Source organism: Mandrillus leucophaeus, unplaced genomic scaffold (assembly GCF_000951045.1).
Source record: "Mandrillus leucophaeus isolate KB7577 unplaced genomic scaffold, Mleu.le_1.0 Scaffold657, whole genome shotgun sequence".
NCBI lineage: Eukaryota > Metazoa > Chordata > Mammalia > Primates > Cercopithecidae > Mandrillus > Mandrillus leucophaeus.
This window is the reverse complement of record NW_012107108.1, coordinates 1,005,391-1,012,977: the sequence shown is the minus strand read 5'-3', so window position 1 is coordinate 1,012,977 and position 7,587 is coordinate 1,005,391. Positions and strand designations below refer to the sequence as shown.

Genomic DNA, 7,587 nt, shown 5'->3' with positions numbered 1-7,587 from the left:
GGGACAGGTGCGTGGCCAGGCGTGGGGACGGGTGCGCTGTGGCCGGAACTGGCCCCACATTCCTTCACTTTCTGAATCGTAATGCCCTCAGTGAGTTGCAATTTCATATTGCTCCATTTGTTTTTACTGATGTTAAATCTCTAAAGGCTTACTAAAAAATGCGAATATATTGTGTATTTACATGTCTAAGGAACAGACCCTTTGGCAACCCAGGAGACCAGGACTCAGGTTTTTTCTTTCAGTTAACTGTGGAGGACACGCCGTTGCTGCAGGAGGAGAAATCTCCTTGTTCTCCCGTCTTCCTGCTCTCCAGTCTCCTGTCTGGGCTTCCCGTTTGCTGAACCCAGCCAGAAGCCAGCGAGCTCGGGAAGCCTGTTTTGCACGGGGTGTATCCAGAGACACAGCTCGGAGCAAGGGAAGCGAGAGGAAGCGATCCAACCTCAGGACAAAGGGCCAAGAACTTGGAGAGGACTTGGCCTGGGAGACAATCTAGGGCACGCGCGTTATCCAGGGCGAGGGGCATAAAGCTTCATGTCCGTTCAAAGTAGGAGAGTCTGGGGTCTGCGCTGGGAGTCAGAGCTGGGGGCCTTTAGGGCACTTCCTATGGAGAGAGCCTGGGTTTATCAGAAAAGAAAGGAGCTTTCTTTTTTACCATCTAGCCTTCACCTTGGCAGGGAGACAGGTGTTTTGAGTAGAAACCCTTCAACTCAACGTGTCAAACCAGTGCCTCAGCAGAGCTGTGCCTGGCCTGCCCACCTCTCCCCTGCCCTGGGTTTTGGTCCAGAGTCTCTCTCAGCAGAGCTGTGCCTGGCCTGCCCACCTCTCCCCTGCCCTCGGTTTTGGTCCAGAGTGTATTTTAACTGTCTGATGTCTCTCTTGGTTAGTGTGAGTGAAATGCCACAGAAAACCAGTTGCATCCTGTGGGGAAGCTGAAATCAATGCAACCAACAATTATATTAACAGTCTAGTTAAGAATAAAAAAACAATAGAACAGACGTGCCTTGGTGGAGGTTTATTTTCTGTGGAGAAATAAACACAGTTGCCGCTTTTGGACTCCACTCTGTACAACACGGTAATGAACGTGGAGTTAGGTGGTGACTAAAGAATTTGGATTCTTTCCTCCAGATTACAATGCTCGTTAAGGAGCAGCCTGTCATGAAACCTGCGACGTGAGCTAAAGCCAGCTAAGTTATGATTATAAAAGTCACAGTGTGCACGGGGCTTCACAAATTCACAGCAGGGAGAGCTTCTAACAGGATTCCCACCCTCCACTCCCCGCACAGACTTCAGAGCTCCTTGCTGGGTCTCCACTCAGAGGCTTATCCCATGGCCCGAGCAGGGAGAGACTTTGTGTGTTAAAACACCTGGCCGCCCAGCTTCAGGAACACCGAGCACTTTTGACATGACAGTCCCCTCTGGCCCACACGGCATTTCTTACAGTGAGCTTGGTTTTTAACTGCATCGTTTCGTGTAACAAGTTTTTATTTATTTATTTTTTTTCCTACAGATGTAACCTTTTCCTGTGTTTCCTGACTGGGACACCAGCCGGGTATTCTAGCTAACTTTGGTAGATATATATCACTGTTTCTTTTGCTAGCCTTGTTTTTAAAAATCTACATGTTGCTTGCCCTGATCAATCCATCACTACCCTTGAAAAGGTCATGGTTCTCTCATCAGGAAACTTTTCAAAAATCCTTGGCTGTGATTTATCTTATGTTTCAGGCTCTGACAGTGATTCTCCGGAAGCGAGGCCCATTAGTTTCTTGTAAGGTCATTCCCCTGCTGTCGCATGCAGAGTGAGTGTCAGTTATGCTTGCCTGAGTTGGAAGCATCCTCTCGGGTGATTTCAAGGGGGGCAAAGGCAGGGCCATGACTGGTTTCTGTGTGAGACTCACTCGGGTTAGACAGGTGATCCATGGGGGAGAGGGAGGGCGTCCCTTGTAGGTGGTGGAGCCTCAGAGGTAACTCTGATGTCCAATCCTCCTTCTCCAAGATTCAGTTCACAAAGATAAGCATGCCTTGAAATATTTAATATTTTATCTTATTATATCCGTATTCTGTGGTTGTTTAAAAATTCTTCAGTATGTTATAAACAAATGTATCTGATTCCCTGTAAGCTTCGTAGGGACATTAATTATTACTGACATGAGGAATTAAAGGCAGCCTAGATATTATTTTTAGAAATTACAGCATTTGAAAATCATATTCAGTGAATTTCAGAGAAATTATATCTACCCTATTTAATACTCAGTAATGTTTAGTGAAAGGGTCAGACACTTTGGGGTGAAAAGTGGCATTATGAAGTCAAATAATTTGTTTTCATGTTTAGGAAGACATTTGGAGGGAGATAGTTTTGATTATATGAATTCTCTGTGATAAGGGCAAAATCAAATGTTATACAGGAAGCGTTTATGATACCCACACAATTGTAAAATCTCACTGTTTTCCCATTCAATAATCTCAGCCACCTAAAATATATCCAGTGTATATTTTCTGTTTTTTCTATATATATTGTCATTTCAAATGCTCATTTATTCCAGAGGCACCTGTTAGGACATTGCACTTATTTCCTTTCAGTATAAGGTCCTGTGTTGACTACTGAGAATGAAGCACTGAAGAAGACAGAAAGTCCCACCTTGAAGAGCTTCCAAGTGTAGTGAGTCTCCTGGCATCAGGTATGGCTGGTACCGTGGAAACGCTTGACTGACTGTGCAGGAGACGCTGGGTAGGAGGCAGAAGGCGATGGCAGAAATCGAGTTCAGGTGCAGGGGACACTCCTGAGAGCATTCCTGTTCTGTCCCCGTGGCCTGAGTGGCCTTGTCAGTTGCACAGGTAGGTTTTCTCTGCTCTGCACTCCCTCTCCCCGAAGGCACCCTTTAGAAACGTGTAAATTTGTAAGGGTGGTTAGCCCTTGACTTTATCCCATGTCTGCAGTAGGGGCACCAACACTAGGACTGAAATTAGAGCTTACTATTGTTGATCAATCCGTCAGGGTTAATAAGTCACATAAGTTACATTTATGGACTGGGGAAAGAAGTGGAAGAAAGTCAGAGTACAAGTAATGAAGGGTTACCAGGTCCCTAGACCTGAAAGGGCTAATACGTTCATGCAGTAGGTGTCCGGGATCCTCATGTGGTCCTTCATGCTTAGGAACACGGTTGCTCGTCTTCACTACGCAGACCAGAGCCTGCCTGCCTTTCGTGGTCCTTCATGCTTAGGAACATGGTCACTCGTCTTCACTACACACACCAGAGCCTGCATGCCTTTCGTGGCCTTCATATTTGCAGTGTGTGGGTTGGAGCTGCTTTCTTAGCCATGACAGTGACTGAAGGGAATATCAGAGTCTGTTAATGAATGATGCTTGGAGATTTCATTTTCAAAATATATTTTTAAATTACCTAATTATATGATATTGTATTGGAAAGTTCTTAGATTAGGTTTCACTTTAGAAATGTGATTTGGCCCTAAGAGTGATAGGAAAGAAATGTGTTCCTAATTATTCCCAGATAATTAAAATTTATGCTGTTATTGATGCTTGTTGAATTAGATGCAAAGGGAAGACATCTTATTGTTTAATAATTCAAATAATTTGAATTAGATTTTAAATTGGCCTCAGGAAGATCCCCTCGGTTCATTTACTGATAATACATTCCCAGACTGATGATTCTAACTACTTACCTTTGAAGGAAAAAATTTGGCTTTCTTTCCTCAGTTCTCCTCTCCCTCCTCCTTGAGAATAATGTAGTGTGGTGGAAGAAAGATTTGCTGAGTGTTTGGAAGCTTATGTTTTAGCTTGGCCTCCAATATTTCCTCACAGTAAATCTCTAAAGCCCTTTGAATTCAATTTCCCCAGTGGCAAAATGGAGCTAGTAATGCAACCTCATGCAACCCACAGAGACTCAAATGAGAGAACTGATACGAAGACGTTGTTACAGCTGCAAAACATTATATAAATGCAAGGTATTAGAATTACTATAATTATAGAAATCCAAGGTATTATAATTACTAGTTCTGGGTCAATACAAGGCACTCCATGCATGTGGAAAATAACTACGTAGGGCCAAAAGGTGCATCATGAGTGTCTCCTCCTGCCGCTGCTCCCCAGGTCTTCCGTCGTCCCATTTCATTCCTAGAGGCAACCATTGTTCCTGGTGAGTGCTAAGGACCTTCCAGAGATACTGACGCAGCGAGAGATTTTACTGAGTATGTGTAATAGACATATGGCCCACTTCCCAGGAGAATACCTTTTTACTTTCAGTAGGACATAGTTTTCGGTGTGTAATATTGCTCAAGATCTGAGGAATACCACTTAGTAGTTTTTTTTGTTTAAAATAGAAAAGAGTAGAGATCTGTGTGCTGTCAGCTGAACCGGCTGTTTCTCAGATGTGGGGTGAAGTTCAGGGAGCACCACCGAAGGGACGGAAATAACACAACGAGGAGCCTGAACGCTCAGCCCCAGACCGGCCTTTGCTCCCCACCACGTGTCATTACTTTTCAGCGCTGTTGCTCCCCTTTCTCGTCTCTAGATCACTGGATGACGGCTCTGGCAGAAACGAACAGCAGGTGCGATGACATGCACTTGTGGGTTTTAGGTTCTAGTTTGGCTGTAACATGTTGCTGTGTCTCTTCTTCCAGACATGCCTTCATTTCATAGGCTCAACACCTCTGCTTAACATCATAATTAGATTCAAGACCAATTCAGTCAAGACGTCGTCACAGGTCACGTGGTCTTATTATCACAGCTGGGGCTTCAAGCCCACGTCAGCTTTTCCAGGACAGCAAGTGTGTTCACTCCGGCCATGCCGTCCGGGCAATGTCATCAAGCCCACGTCAGCTTTTCCAGAACAGCAAGTGTATTCATTTCAGCCGTGCCGTCCGGGCAATGTCAGACACGCCTCACATTCTTGCCCAAGAAGCTGGTCTCTTAGGTTTCCTTGTTTTCTATTATTTCAGGGCCCGTGGGTGTGTCAAATGTCTCCCAGATTTTTTACCCTTTAATTTGTTCATATTTACCTTAGAGGTCAGTTCCAACTGGATCTGATCCTAATATCTAAAAATAGGACATGAAGGGGTCAGAATTACGGGCACATGGAGGGAAAATTGGAGAGGTTAGCACAATCAGCTAGGTTTACCTGCTCAGAGGTAAAAGCAGATTGTATTTGCCATTACTACTCATAAAACTCTACCTTAGACAATGAAGAAAGCATCTCTTTAAGGTGCTTATGTCTCTGAGGCTAATAAATATATTGGTCAGGGTGGCCATTGAAAACCAGTTCATCCTAGCAAAAAGATTTTTACTTATTAGTAGTCAAAGAGAAGGAAAATCAGGTCCATTATTTCAACATAAATAATGGGGAATTACAAACAGTCTGGAGACCCTTATGTGGACTTAGAAATCTTAGCGTTGCAAATATTGGCTCAAAATGATGTTTTGCTAAAGTATTATGTCCCACTTTTTGAGGCTCAGCATTCTAAAATAATCCTATCATAGGAGAATTCCTAGGAGAGAAACTTAAGTCATTATAGGCACAGTGGAGGGCTGAGAACCCAAGGTCTTCCGTGAAGCAATGAGTATTTTTTGGTTGTTTATGAAAACCAATAAAATAGCATAGTGGCTAGATTACAGAATCATTTCACAGGTCTTACATTAGTGAATACAGGAGGGTTGGTTTTCATTTATTACCCAATAATCACTAGAAAATTTTCAGGATCTTCTTCCACAGTTTAAAAAATATGACTGGAATTAATTTTGCTTTGATACAGGCTTTATGTGAACCGTATCAAATTTTATTCTCTTTAATTAGATATTGAAATCTGGATTGCCATAGTGATTTCACCGCTCTGCAGTGACGGCTCCTCTCCTCTCTACTCGTCTGATACCATCTCCGGGTCAGAGAAACAGAGTAGCATGAACTCTGGAGATGACTGATGCTGGTCCAGCTGAATGGCTGTTTCTCAGCTCCCTCCTCCGATGGGGCCGGGTTGCTTCGGTTCCACCATGGTGGCGGCAGGCTCTCCTGCCCAAGACACTGGAGTGCCGCGTGAAGGAGTGGGGACAACGTGCTTCTGTGTTTTCTCCCACTTTCAATGTTCTGCTGCAAACACCTTCACTCTGACTCATCCCCATCCATTCAATGTCACTTGTCTTTTTTCTTCTCCATCCATTCAGTGTCACCTGCCCTTTTTCTTCTCCATCCATTCAGTGTCACTTGCCTTTTTTCTTCTCTGCTTCCATCTGGTTTCCTGGTTTTGCAATGATCTCAATCAGTGACAAAAATTGTGTCTATGCTGAAAATTATATTCCTGTGGTTGCATAAATTGTTTATAAAAGCTGAGTCATGTTTACTCGAGATCTGTGGAAGAGAAATGATAATAACAATAAAGACAAAATATAACATTTAGTTCTCACTCTCTGCTAGGCATACATGGCCCCTTTAATTTTTTCAACAATCTAGTAAGGTATGGTGACATTTTTATCTTGGTTTTGAAAGAGATGAGGTAACTTGTCGGGGTTATGCAAACAATAAATAGTGCAGCGAGAACCCAAACTCATGGTTTAGGAACCATGGTATGTTATGCTTATAAAACAAATTATATGTGAAGAAACATCACATTGTAGGACATGTAAATACGGAAGATTTCTGTAAATAACTGCCATTAACTGCCCTATGTTGAATGCCTTTGCACTTAGTTTGGTCAGATTAAATAATAGTGTAGTGACTTAAATTTAGAATTGTCTTATTATACTAATTAAAACTAAGTTCTGGTTATTTATTTATTGAGACATACTATAAATACAGGCCAGGCGTGGTGGCTCACACCTGTAATCCCAGCACTTTGGGAGGCTGAGGCAGGTGGATTACCTGAAGTAAGGAATTCCAGACAAGCCTGGCCAACATGGTGAAACCCCATCTCTACTAGAATACAAAAAATTTGCTGAGTGTGGTGGCAGGCGCCTGTAGTCCCAGCTACTCGGGTGGCTGAGGCAGGAGAATGGCATGAACCTGGGAGGCGGAGCTTGCAGTGAGCCAAGATCGCGCCACTGCACTCCAGCCTGGGTGACAGAGCGAGACTCCATCTCAAAAAAGTAATACTATAAAAAATAAAAGAAAATAAATACAGAGAAGCACATAAAATGACAATTCTAAATTTTTGCTTATGTACAAAATAAGTAACTACCTAGATCAAAATTTTCTGCCCTCTTCCATACTAATTTTTTCTTAGTACTTGCTTTCCTTGACAGCCACCATTGAACACCTAATTTTGCTAAGGTATGCACAGAATAAAATGTGGCACAATGTGATGCTGAAAGTGTGAATTAGCTTAGCTGATATTTTGTGAGGAATTTGACAGAAGTTTGTATTGCTCTATTTCCCTCCAAAATGCAGAATATCCTAGGGCAGCTTTTGAGTTTGCTGCAGTTGCTGCTGAGTTTGTTGCAGTTCTCCAAAGCAGCTTGGCACACAGTTGAACTTAGCAGATTTATTGTTGAACATCTCACATTTTGTTTATGGTCCACCTCAAGTAAATTTTGTGCATAATGTGAGATGAGTGTCAAGGTTAATTTTTTCATCATATGGATATTCC

The 7,587-nt window shown here is 42.9% G+C and overlaps 1 long non-coding RNA gene across 1 annotated transcript; it reads right to left on the bottom strand.

The window, feature by feature from the left end:
* Window positions 1-997: 997 nt before the first annotated feature.
* Window positions 998-2,875, bottom strand: LOC105554721. Its single transcript, XR_001008368.1, has 2 exons — window positions 2,636-2,875; window positions 998-2,018 (listed from the first exon to the last, which is right to left on the bottom strand). It is a non-coding gene; the product is annotated as an uncharacterized LOC105554721 (long non-coding RNA).
* Between the last annotated feature and the right edge of the window lie 4,712 nt (window positions 2,876-7,587).